Raw genomic sequence first — 14,549 nt, 5'->3', positions numbered from 1 at the left:
CCAAACACGTTGGATTTCTATTGAACAGGCAGCTACTCCGGATGTTCCCGTAGACCAGTTATTATGGTTGAAGCCCAAACAAAGACCACCTGTATTGTGTCCACTCCTCTCCTCTTCCTTGGCGCTGTGGGATAGGCTGAGCCATGGGTTCCGGCTCTGTTCCGTGCACAAACCTGCAGACAGATTATTTGCTAATCCTATTTTTGCTCCTGGTTTGCAACCGTCAGCATTCAATGGTGGCTGGATAAAAATCTATACCGAATTGGACACTTCGTTGATAGACTAGGCCAGACATGGGCAAACTACGGCCCGCGGGCCACATACGGCCCGTTAGGCTTTTTAATCCGGCCCGCCGAACTTGTCCAAATAATAGTAAAAACCTCCTTTTTTTTCCCCTTTCCCTGCAATGCCCACGTTTTCCCAATAGATGGCGCACTCAAAACACATTGACCGTTGTTAATGTGGCGCGTATTTCTCTTTATTTCACTTTAATTTTCACTTCGTTTCACGTCACCATTAAGCCCTTCGGTTTTCAAAGAGTACAATATCAGCCGTCACTTTGCCACGAAGCATGCAAACTATGCTAGCAAGCAGTCAACACAAGAACGGGCGGCTACTGCTCAGAGGTTGGCAGCTAATTTACAGAGTCAACAGAACTTTTTTCTTGATAAATCACAGTGCGTATGTTATTTTAATCTATTTACATTTCCTCCTCCCAGTATCTGCGAAATAGTATGTAAATGCCATATCTTGCATATTCCTTGAGACAAATTTATTAACTGATAAGGGCTATTTTTCACATTTGAAAGACAGTTAATAAATTGGGTTGTAGTGTTCTTACTGTGCTATGAGGTTTGCACACACTACATTTAATGCTTTAGTATATCCGGCCCAAACACTCCCTCCAAATGCTCCTGGCCCGGCCCCTCTGTCAAATTTTAGAACCCATTGTGGCCCGCGAGTCAAAAAGTTTGCCCACCCCTGGACTAGGCGTTAAACCCTGTGTCGTGGAAGTCAATGGCTCAAAATATATTAGACTGAAATTTAGATGAGTGTTCCAACAGACACTCACGCCAGGAACTTTATCCAGCATCCTAATCAGGAGATTTCATACCGATATATATCGAGAGAGGAGAAAAAACACACAGACGCTGCTGATATGCTCAAAATACTCCTCTGAGGGTTTATTGCCAAACTCAATTACAATAATATCATTCAAAAGGGGCGTAGACTTGAGGTTAACCAATCAGAGGCAATGTGACAATAATTCTTATTCAGCCAATAGCAGACCATAAGAATATTTCAAATATAAAATTCTAATTCTTCATTAAAATGCTGACATCAGGTAACACCTGGAGATAAGCATATAATGGGCAGTTGTTAGTGATTTGTTCTCATGGGGGAGAAATAGTTGCACTTTATGTCTGGGCGTTCAGCCAACGCGCTTCAATGGACTATGAAGGCCAGATAAAGATGGAGATAAGATGTTTCTTTGAATTATATAGAAGAAAGGTCATTACAAAATGGAGAATACATATCTTAGTAATTCGGCATCCTGCTTGATAATTCATAATGTCATTTCATACAGAGAATATAAGCAAATAAACCATCCTTCACATACCTGTAATTTTTTATCAGTCTATCTACCACATGCCGGACTCTGAAATTTTTCACTTTCACCAGATTCACCGTTTTATGCCTTCATTTAAACCTACTTCGGTTCTACAAAGTACGACTGTATTTGAACATTTATGCTTGAATAATTCTAGTAGTCATCACCTCTTGTCTAATATTTACTCATTTTTGGTTTCTCCATCGGACAAGCTGTCATATATGTCTATGTGGGAGAGCGACTTACACACGTCCTTTACTGTAAGGGAGTGGCAGGATATGGCAGAATGTGCTGCGAAAATTTACATTAACGCTTCGTTGGTTGAAGCCAATTATAAAGTATTTTTACTCTGGCACTTAGTTCCCTCTAGACTGTCTAAGATGTTCCCGTCTTCTTCATCTTTTTGCTTCAGACACTGTGGATGCGTGGGGGACCCTCTGCATGTATGGTGGGGTTGACCGAAAGTATGGCGATTGTGGCGGAGAATCTTTAATATGTTATATTCCATAACTCAGATTAATTTTAAACTGTCCCCGTCAAAGGCGTTACTTAATGAGACCGTCCCTGGATTATCTAAGGCCTCTCAAAATTTTTTATCCTTTCTTTTTCTGGCAGCCAAAATTGCTATAGCCACGTCTTGGAAAAGCCCTGTGATTCCTCTTCATCTCAGATAAGGAAGAGCAATTCCTTCAAGTTTAGCAGCAATGGCTCAGATGCCTCGGGACGATCTCTTAGGTTCATTCTACCTAGAAGATATTCGACCCTCATACTCTCCCCCCTCTTTACCCTCTTTCTCTCCCTCCCTTTTGTTCCTTCTTTTTTTTTGGAATGTGGCAATATTTGTCTGTCATGGTTTGATTTATGGGGATTGCCCGCGGCTGCTACTTGCATTGTTTGATGTACAGTTTACCTTTTCTTGAAAACCTTCAATAAAAATTATTGAAACCTAAAACTCTGAGATTTCTCTTCTGTGATGCTGATCATTTATGATCATCAGAGGTGCTTATTGGCGCCCTCTATGGGCAGGATATGTGCAAAAATGAGGAAAATGACGGTCATTTAGCTGTGTCAACAGTTTCCATTAGGATTCTCTAGTGGTTGCGAAACTACATGCTGGGAGCTGTGTCGCAACCGATGTAAGGCCACATGTTAGAGACTACTAATAAAGGGCTCTAACATCATCTGCTGTCTTTGTGCATAACCAGTAACACCCAGTTTTCTTTAGAGACCTGAATGACTTGTCAAATTATGCATGTCAAAGGGAGAAATATATTTCTGCATAACCACGTAGATTTGTCATGCTTAAGCCTGGAAAAGCTGGAAAACAAATCCTATGATCACTAAAAGTATAATGGCAGATATAAGTGGTTGTCACCAAGCATCTGTTTTAGTTGGAGCTGTGCAAAGATGTATGTAGTGAGCTCCCCCTAGTGGTGACTGCATACAGTGGAATGTTATCCTGTAACTCTATGGGAGCTGTAAATATCTGTATGTAGTACGCTCCCCCTAGTGGTGGCTGCAGGCAGCAGAATATTATCCTGTAAATCTAGGGGAGATGTATATATCTGTATGTAGTGAGCTTCCTCTAGTGGAGGCTGCAGGAAGCAGAATGTTATCATGTAATTCTATGGGAGCTGTATATATCTGTATGTAGTGAGCTCCCCCTAGTGGTGACTGCATACAGCAGAATGTTATCATGTAAGTCTATGGGAGCTGTATATATCTGTATGTAGTGAGCTCCCCTAGTGGTGGCTGCAGGCAGCAGAATATTATACTGTAACTTTATGGGAGCTGTATATATCTGTATGTAGTAAGCTCCCCTAGTGGTGGCTGCATACAGCAGGATGTTATCATGTAACTCTATGGGAGCTGTATATATCTGTATGGAGTGAGCTCCCTCTAGTGGCTGTAGGCAGCAGAATATTATCCTGTAGCTCTATGGGAGCTGTATATAGCTGTATGTAGTGAGATTCCCCCTAGTCGTGGCTGCAGGCAGCAGAATGTTGTCATGTAACTCTATGGGAGCTGTATATATCTGTATGTAGTGAGCTCCTCCTAGTGGTGACTGCAGGCAGCAGAATGTTGTCATGTAACTCTATGGGAGCTGTATATATCTGTATGTAGTGAGCTCCTCCTAGTGGTGACTACAGGCAGCAGAATGTTGTCATGTAACTCTATGGGAGCTGTATATATCTGTATGTAGTGAGCTCCACCTAGTGGTGACTACAGGCAACAGAATGAAATCATTTAACTGTATGAGAAGTGGGGATATTTGAGCTCTGTATTATAAAAAAAAACAACAAAAAACCGCTAACCCTAGCTCACAATTTTGGACTTCATTTTACATGGGAGGTGTCATAGATTTAGGGTAAACTTTGTACCAACAATTTTGCGCCAGTGTATTCCATGAATAAATTGGGCACCATTTGCAATGTGAATATGGGAATTTTGGCCTTTTTTTTTCTTAGTGTGGCAGCAAAGTGGAGTCGTTCAGGTATGAGGAACCTAATATTGAGACATGGAGGAAGGTTCTTATGTGCTGATACAGCCATTGCAAAATGCAGGAAATTTGGGCAAATTGTTCCCAGTGCATTCAGTGTGTTTATTGGAGAGAAGCAGCAATGAAAGGGTGTGTGGCGACCGATATAAACTCTGCTGAAGACATCTGTCCTGGTAAGTTACATTCATACTTAAGATTCTTAGCAAATTAGCTGAGTAGTGGTTGCATTAATTCATGTTCTCCGCCAATATTTATAGGAGTTACAATGCCAGATATGATTCTCTGCATTCTATACATGTTGCCAATTGGAGTATTCCCCCTGGTGTTCAGAGGTTGTATTGCATGCTTGATTTTGGACACCGATTTAGAAATTGATCATCCTTGCAAGGTTCTCGCTGTATCACACATGATAGCCTAAGGCTGGGTTCACACGACCTATTTTCTGACGTAAACGAGGCATATTATGCCTCGTTTTACGTCTGAAAATACGGCTACAATATGTCGGCAAACATCTGCCCATTCATTTGAATGGGTTTGCCGACGTACTGTGCAGACGACCTGTTATTTACGCGTCGTCGTTTGACAGCTGTCAAACGACGACGCGTAAATTGACTGCCTCGGCAAAGAAGTGCAGGACACTTATATACATTATATGCAGGACACTTATATACATTATATGCAGGACACTTCTTTGCAACGTAATTTGAGCCGTTCTTCATTGAAGTCAATGAAGAGCAGCTCAAGATTACGGGCGTCAAAGACGCCTCGCATAATGCGAGGAGGAGCTTTTACGTCTGAAACGACGCAGCTGTGTTCTCCTGAAAACAGTCTGTCTTTTCAGACGTAAAAGCCACTTCTCGTGTGCACGTACCCTTAGACACACAGACACAGCAGACAGTACCACACATGATAGACTTGAATACCTGGCTCAGCAGACAGTTTTACATAGGATATGCTTAAAAACACCTGTTATTCTTGGATTTTGAGTTATATTTCTTTCCACTTTCAATCCCAGGTGTAAAGCATGCTGGTATAACCTGGGTATCTTCTGTATATAATTATATATGTACAGCTGGTATAAGTTATACATCTTCTTGTATATAGTGATATGGAGCATGCTGGTATAACCTGGGTATATTCTGTATATAATTATATATGTACAGCTGGTATAAGTTATACATCTTCTTGTATATAGTGATATGGAGCACGCTGGTATAACCTGGGTATCTTCTGTATATAATTATATATGTACGGCTGGTATAAGTTATACATCTTCCTGTATATAGTGATATGGAGCATGCTGGTATAACCTGGGTATCTTCTGTATATAATTATATATGTACAGCTGGTATAATTTATACATCTTCTTGTATATAGTGATATGGAGCATGCTGGTATAACCTGGGTATCTTCTGTATATAATTATATGTGTACAGCTGGTATAAGTTATACATCTTCCTGTATATATAGAAGATCCAAACATAGGAGCAGCACTGTGTCAATAGCCAGAAACGGTTGGTGCTAGCTTCAAAATATCAAGGAGTGACGAGCTCCTCATGCATATATCCAAGAAAAAGAGACTGGAAGCAGCACTCAGCAAAAAAATGTGAATTTATTCACCCAACACAGCAACGTTTCACTTCCTCCATGGAAGCATTTTCAAGCAATGAATGAAAACCACACATTGACATATATAGACAGAGCCACAGCCCAATTAACAGGTGTAATGAATCGTAGTAGTTATACAATGTATCAAAAAATACGATATATTATAAAAGTGTAGCAAAAAGTATAGTGCAGAAACATATGAGTCAATCACTGACATTTAGATGTAGATAATCACAACTGTATTAAGTGACATGTATGTGCATATAATAGTGAAAACATATTAATTACAGATTAATCAACAATCACAGTATGATACACAGAAGCTGGCACTCACCAATCTAGGTAAACAAGGACCATCTGTCCACGAGAAGTCAGTGAAAAAAGAAAAAAGAAAAAAGAAAAAGAATTCCAGCGCCATAATCGCCATATTGCGCATGCCCCAACTCACACCGTCTATTGGCTGCTGCCAACACGTGCAAAACAAAGCACTATGACCCTGTACATCGCAGTCTGATTACAACATCATAGAGGGGCCGCAGTCCCGCGCAGGCGCAATGCGGTAAAACGCTTTAGCCACGCCATAGTGAAAACTGGAAAACTTGCCAGTAATGCGATACCATTCTCGGGATGTATGCGCAGCAATGGCTGAAAAAGAACCCTGCACGGAGAGATATATATCACATCAGTATTCACAAAATATGTGGTAAGAATGTAGGTAGATAAAGATAGTAAATAACATCACAATGAAGTTTTATTAAAACCCAAAAGACAAGGTATCCCCCAAATGAATCAATCAAGGGAATACCGTCATATGAAGAATCTCGACATGCAAATATGTCAGATCCTCATCCCGGATACATTTTAGGTTACTTCGTGTTTCAAGTTATGAGAAAAAAAGAGCTTATTCCCCTATCAACTACCCCCCTATTAATTCTGGTACACAATATATATCATCCGTGCAGGTCAGCGCTGTAGCATCTTCTACACAGTAGAGACCTTTCTTGAAACTCTTGAACATTCTCGTAGGCAGAATAAAGTACAAAACATATAAAAGTAGCCTTCCTAATACCAGTTGGTAAGTGTCCTTCAGTGTTAATCTCAACATCTCAAAGTCTTCAATCTACAAGACAAAAGAGAATCAAATTAGTAAACACATTAAAATCAATTTATAATATAATTACTCCTATTCCATACATCAAAAATATAAAAATTTTCAGAGTAACAACTAAATAATGAATGGTACCATCAGGCAAGAGAACCCCAGGGTCCACAAAAGTACATCAAACAAATGCCCTAAAAAGAGAAGGACAGACATCCAAAAATTTAACCACATCCAAAAATTCTAACTGTACATATACAATCAGCGTTTGAATACATTCAAAGGATAATCCATGCTAAGACCATTGGGATGAAGGGAGTTAAGTTTATGAATCCATTGAACCTCCCGTTGTTTGAGGACCAGTTCCCTATTGCCCCCACGTTTAAGGGGGGGAACCCTATCAACAATACAGAATCTAAGCTGTTGCACGCTATGTCCCAACTCTACGAAGTGTCTAGGTACAGGAAGTTCAACTTTCTTCGTCCGAATGCTAGATTTATGGTTATTCAGTCGCAACCTGCATTCAGTTGTAGTTTCACCCACATAAATCAGATTACACGGGCATTGTAAAATGTAAATGACAAAATCACTTCGACATGTGTAATGTGAAGTGATTCTGTACGCTCTACCAGTGGTGGGATGTATGAAAGAACTACCCTTTAACATGATAGCACAACTGTCACACGACAGACAAGGGAAACACCCATGGCGTGTCACATCATGTAGTCCACCTCTAGCCCGACTGTTAACTGCACAGACATCTGTCTTCACAAGTTTATCCCTCAAGTTCCGAGGTCTTCTATATGAGAAGAGGGGGGGTGACTGAAATTCTACCACTCCATCATAGTAATTGGACAAAATCCTCCAATGTCTCCTAATGATGCCTGCAACATTAGAACTATAGATACTGAATGTAGAGGTCATAGGGAATCTGACAGCAGTCTGTCGATCCCTCCTACTATCCTGTCTCAATTGGATCCTATCAGTTTGTTGTACTCTCTGGATATGTTTTTTTAAAAGTCTATCCGGGTAACCTCTGTCCAGAAATTTACCCACCATCATGTCCAGTTTGTGGTCCATGCATGTAGGGTCATCAACTATCCGTTTAACCCTCAATAGTTGGCTATATGGTAGAGACCTGATCATCCCCCTCGGGTGGTGACTGTTAAAACTCAATAGGTTATTACAATCTGTTTCCTTGACATACAGATCCGTCATAAGTTTGGAGTCCTGAATATAAACCCTAGTGTCTAAAAATTGGATACTAGTGTCAGACATTACCATGGTAAATTTAATATCAGAATCAATATCATTGAGATATTCAAAAAACCCATTGAGACCAAGCAGGTCACCCGTCCAAATAAGGAAGACGTCATCTATGTAACGCCACCACCCAAGTACCGAGGTAAAGTGGTGGGATACATAGATCGACGTCTCCTCTAGGTCCGCCATCACAATGTTGGCGTACGTAGGGGCCACATTTGACCCCATAGCCGTACCACGGAGTTGCATAAAAAACTCGTTGTTGAAGAGAAAATAGTTACAGGTTAGAACTATATCAAGGAGACCCATCAGGAATTCCCTGCATTCACCGGAGAACTCAGTGTTTCTCAGTGCTTTGTCCACACTGTTCATACCCCTCACATGAGTGATAGAGGTGTATAAACTAGTCACATCAAATGAGACCAACCGGGCCCCATTAGGAACATTGATGTCACTGATTTTATTCAGGAAGTCCGACGTGTCCCTAATGTAAGATCTAGCAGACACGGCGAACTTCCTCAAAATCTTGTCAAGAAAGACTGCAAGAGGGCAGAGCAACGAATCCCTGCCCGAAACAATGGGTCTCCCAGGGGGATTAGTAATACTCTTGTGTATTTTAGGTAGACAGTATAGTATGGGTGTTATTGGATAAAGTGGTGTTAAGTAAGTATACAGATCTCTGTCAATCATATCATTAGCAAAAGCATTGTCAACCAGTACTCTAATACGTTTCTGAATGTCCCTCACAGGGTCAATCGAGATTCTCCTATAGACCTCTATATCATTGAGTTGTCTATAGACTTCATTTAGGTACAGGGTTCGGTCCATAATGACAACCGCACCCCCTTTATCCGCGGGTTTAATAATGAGGTCATCATTACGGACCAATTTATCCAAAGCTACTTTCTCTTTAATGGACAAATTGTGTCGGGTATGCATAGATATACCAGAGCAACATTCCTGTTTAAATTCTGAAACATCTTTAAGCACTGATGCAATAAACGTTTCAACCACCTGCAAACATGCAGGGGGCTGGAAGTTGCTCCTATTGGACAAACCCCAATGTTTGAGGCATAGTTCTATATCTGGCCCTGGATTACTATTCATCACCGGAATAGGCTGTTGGGAAAACCAAGTCTTCATCCTGACTGACCTGAAAAAATTATTCAGGTCAATATCAAGTTGCAGCCAATCCATGTTTTGAATAGGGCAGAACGATAACCCCTTATGCAAAACCGACAATTCATCAACAGATAAAGTATAATCAGAAACATTTACCACTAATTGGTGGTCACAGGAGACCTCTTTTTCACTTGTGCCGTCGATCTTAGCTGTTTGATATTCTTGCTTCTTACATCCCCGCCTGTATTTTCTGCCACCTCTCCTTGTACAAGCTGACTTTGCTCTGGTACGCTGGTTGCTTCCCCTAAAAAATCAACCGTAGGGGAGTCCCTATTTCTTTGAAATCTTCCTTTTGTGTCCTTCCAAATGGGCCTCTTCTGTTGTATTGGTTGTTCCTTCTTCCAGTTGTAGATCTTGCCTGAAGCATAGTCGTCTCTGTCACGAAACCACTTATGTCGTTTTATCTCCTCCTGTTCACGTTGAAACTTTAGTAGAATACCTTGGAATTTCTCCTGATAACCAGAAAGTTCATCACCTTCCATGACCGTCCGTAATTTTTCCTCTAATTCAGCCTTCTTGAATCCACACTTCTCAATCTCCTTCTGAAGAAATTCAATGTTGAGTAGAATTACATCCAAGGCATATTTGTTGGATAAGCCCTCCAGGCTCATGCAGAAATCCACGTTATTTGGGAACAGGTTGGGCTTCAAATGAGATCTTAATCCACGTGGGATGATTTGGTGCCTGTAGTATTCGCCCAAAATAGACAGATGTAGCCGCAGGTTAATATATCTCCTTGACTCAAATTCAAAGCATCGTTTGATGTCAACCTTAGCTGGAATCCCCAGGAAGGTCCCATCTCCCAATGAATCATTCAAAATCCTGTTCACATCCTCTGTGGTGTAGGAAAAAAGGTTGGGTGAAGTATTCAGAGCCCCAGTCGGCTCCATGTTGTAGTATACACGTGCTAAAGCCTCCTCGTCACACAATATATAGAAGATCCAAACATAGGAGCAGCACTGTGTCAATAGCCAGAAACGGTTGGTGCTAGCTTCAAAATATCAAGGAGTGACGAGCTCCTCATGCATATATCCAAGAAAAAGAGACTGGAAGCAGCACTCAGCAAAAAAATGTGAATTTATTCACCCAACACAGCAACGTTTCACTTCCTCCATGGAAGCATTTTCAAACAATGAATGAAAACCACACATTGACATATATAGACAGAGCCACAGCCCAATTAACAGGTGTAATGAATCGTAGTAGTTATACAATGTATCAAAAAATACGATATATTATAAAAGTGTAGCAAAAAGTATAGTGCAGAAACATATGAGTCAATCACTGACATTTAGATGTAGATAATCACAACTGTATTAAGTGACATGTATTAAGTGACCTGTATATAGTGATATGGAGCATGCTGGTATAACCTGGGTATATTCTGTATATAATTATATATGTACAGCTGGTATAAGTTATACATCTTCTTGTATATAGTGATATGGAGCATGCTGGTATAACCTGGGTATCTTCTGTATATAATTATATATGTACAGCTGGTATAAGTTATACATCTCCTTGTATATAGTGATATGGAGCATGCTGGTATAACCTGGGTATCTCCTGTATATAATTATATATGTACAGCTGGTATAAGTTATACATCTTGTATATAGTGATATGGAGCATGCTGGTATAACCTGGGTATCTTCTGTATATAATTATATATGTACAGCTGGTATAAGTTATACATCTTCCTGTATATTGTGATATGGAGCATGCTGGTATAACCTGGATATCTTCTGTATATAATTATATATGTATGGTTGGTATAAGTTATACATCTTCTTGTATATAGTGATATGGAGCATGCTGGTATAACCTGGGCATCTTCTGTATATAATTATATATGTACAGCTGGTATAAGTTATACATCTTCTTGTATATAGTGATATGGAGCATGCTGGTATAACCTGGGTATCTTCTATATATAATTATATATGTACAGCTGGTATATTATACATCTTCCTGTATATAGTGATATGGAGCATGCTGGTATAACCCGGGTATCTTCTGTATATAATTATATATGTACAGCTGGTATAAGTTATACATCTTCTTGTATATAGTGATATGGAGCATGCTGGTATAACCTGGGTATCTTCTGTATATAATTATATATGTACAGCTGGTATAATTTATACATCTTCTTGTATATAGTGATATGGATCATGCTGGTATAACCTGGGTATCTTCTGTATATAATTATATGTGTACAGCTGGTATAAGTTATACATCTTCCTGTATATAGTGATATGGAGCATGCTGGTATAACCTGGGTATATTCTGTATATAATTATATATGTACAGCTGGTATAAGTTATACATCTTCTTGTATATAGTGATATGGAGCATGCTGGTATAACCTGGGTATCTCCTGTATATAATTATATATGTACAGCTGGTATAAGTTATACATCTTCTTGTATATAGTGATATGGAGCATGCTGGTATAACCTGGGTATCCTCTGTATATAATTATATATGTACAGCTGGTATAAGTTATACATCTTCTTGTATATAGTGATATAGAGCATGCTGGTATAACCTGGATATCTTCTGTATATAATTATATATGTATGGCTGGTATAAGTTATACATCTTCTTGTATATAGTGATATGGAGCATGCTGGTATAACCTGGGCATCTTCTGTATATAATTATATATGTACAGCTGGTATGAGTTCTACATCTTCTTGTATATAGTGATATGGAGCATGCTGGTATAACCTGGGTATCTTCTGTATATAATTATATATGTACAGCTGGTATATTATACATCTTCCTGTATATAGTGATATGGAGCATGCTGGTATAACCCGGGTATCTTCTGTATATAATTATATATGTACAGCTGGTATAAGTTATACATCTTCTTGTATATAGTGATATGGAGCATGCTGGTATAACCTGGGTATCTTCTGTATATAATTATATATGTACAGCTGGTATAAGTTATACATCTTCTTGTATATAGTGATATGGAGCATGCTGGTATAACCTGGGCCTCTCCTGTATATAATTATATATGTACAGCTGGTATAAGTTATATATCTTCTTGTATATAATGATATGGAGCATGCTGCTATAACCTGGGTATCTTCTGTATATAATTATATATGTACAGCTGGTATAAGTTATACATCTGCCTGTATATAGTGATATGGAGCATGCTGGTATAACCTGGGTATCTTCCAGTGGCGTAACTACCGCGGTAGCAGCAGTAGCGTCTGCTACGGGGCCCGGGGCTTGAGGGGGCCCGTGCCGCCAGCCGACACGCCCTCCCAAATGCCCGGTGGCGCCGCTAGCAGCCGTTATGGCTGCTACAGGGGTAGCACCGCTACTGTGGGGCCCGCGCCACCGAGCCTTACACAGGCACTCTCATGCCTGTAGGTGTCGCTAGCACCGGAGGGGGCCCCGGTGCTAGCGGCAGCCAAATACATGTATTAGCACTGAATGGCCGGGCATGTTCCGTGCCTGACCATCCAGTGCCTTACAATGACACTGATTGGCTAGCGGCGCGATGACATCATCGCGCCGCTTCCATGCTTGGAAGGTGCTGATTGGCGGGGCAAGTCATTCTGCCCCGCCAATCAGCGTCATTGAAGGACGCTCATTCAGCTCCTGCAGACATGCTCAGAAGAGAGCATGTCTGCATCGCCAGTGAACAGCGTGGGAACCGGAGAATGTGAGTATGTCAACTTTATATATTTTTTTCCTCATAAAAATGTGAATGGCATTATCTATAGTGGGGGGATCTATCTACAGGGGGGGGGTCGTCTTTATGTGGGCTATTATATATAGGGGGGTCTATATGTGGGGCAGTAGCTACAGGGGGGTCTATATGTGGGGCAGTAGCTACAGGGGGGTCTATATGTGGGGGTGTGGGCCACTATATACAGGGGGGTCTATATGTGGGCCACTATATACAGGGGGGGTCTATATGTGGGGCACTAGCTACAGGGGAGGTCTGTATGTGGGGATGTGGGCCACTATCTACAGGGGGGTCTATATGTGGGGCAGTATATGTGAGACACTATACAGGGGTGGGCTATATGTAGAGCACTATCTATAGGGGAGCTATTTTTTAGGGTACTTTCTATAGGGGTGGGCTATGTGTGGGACACTATATACAGGGGTGGGTTACCTGTGGGGCACTAGCAACAGGGTGGCTATATGTAGTGCACAGTCTACAGGGGTGGGCTATATGTGGGACAATATCTACAGAGGTGGGCTATACGTGTAGCACTAACTATAGGGGAAGCTATATGTAGGGCAGCACGGTGGCTCAGTGGTTAGCACTATTGCCTTTGAGCTCTGGAGTCCATATGTGGGCACTATTTACAGGGGCTTCTATGTAGGTCACTATCTACAGGGGGCACTATCTACAGGGGGCACGGTGTGTGTGTGTGTGTGTGTGTGTGTGTGTGTGTGTGTGTGTGTGTGTGTGTGTGTGTGTGTGTGTGTGTGTGTGTGTGACAGTTATATTTAGATGTGTTGAGAATTTTAACTTTGTTTACAGGTGCAGAAATGTTTTAAAAGTGAGAAGCTGAAGATATCTGAGCGGAAAACTACAGAAATGGGTCATGGCCGGGAGAAATCCATCATAGATGTCTGAACCGGAGGGAGAAGAAAAGAACTAGAATCTGAGACGTTACCGGTGAGTCACTTAATGTAAATGTTTATTCTGCCTCTAATCAGTATTGTAGTCACTGTATGATCTGCAGCGAGATGATGGTGGTATGATTTTTTTTTTGTCAATCCGCATCTCCCAGAATATCCTTATCATTGTTTCGGCCATGCTGGGAGCTGTAGTTTTACGCCGTACAAACCTATGCGCAGTGGCGTAACTACCGCTATAGCAGCCGTAGCGACTTCTACAGGGCCTGCAGCATGAGGGGGCCTGTGCCACCCGCCGGCACGGCCCCTCCCATGGCCGCAGGCTCCGCTAGCAGCCGCTATGGCTGCTACAGCGCGACCCCACTGAAGGGGTTGTTCCTACAAAAGACATGCATCCCCTAACCACAGGATAGGGGATACATGTGGGATCGCTGGGACGCCCAGCGATGAGGAGAACGGGGGACCGAAAGTCCCCCCTAAGTTCTCCATGACAAACCTCGGACTTCCGTAGTCTGTCTGCAGCTCCATGGAAATGACTTGCGCACCGGTCGTGCTTGTGCGCATGCGTGACCAGCGCTCCTTTAATTTTTATTGAACTGCGCAGACGCCGGAAGCCAGAGGTTAGTCATGGAGAACTTCGGGGGGACTTTCGGTCCCCCGTT

The sequence above is a fragment of the Rhinoderma darwinii genome, chromosome 8, assembly GCF_050947455.1.
Source record: "Rhinoderma darwinii isolate aRhiDar2 chromosome 8, aRhiDar2.hap1, whole genome shotgun sequence".
Classification (NCBI taxonomy): domain Eukaryota; kingdom Metazoa; phylum Chordata; class Amphibia; order Anura; family Rhinodermatidae; genus Rhinoderma; species Rhinoderma darwinii.
This window is presented reverse-complemented; position numbering follows the sequence as displayed.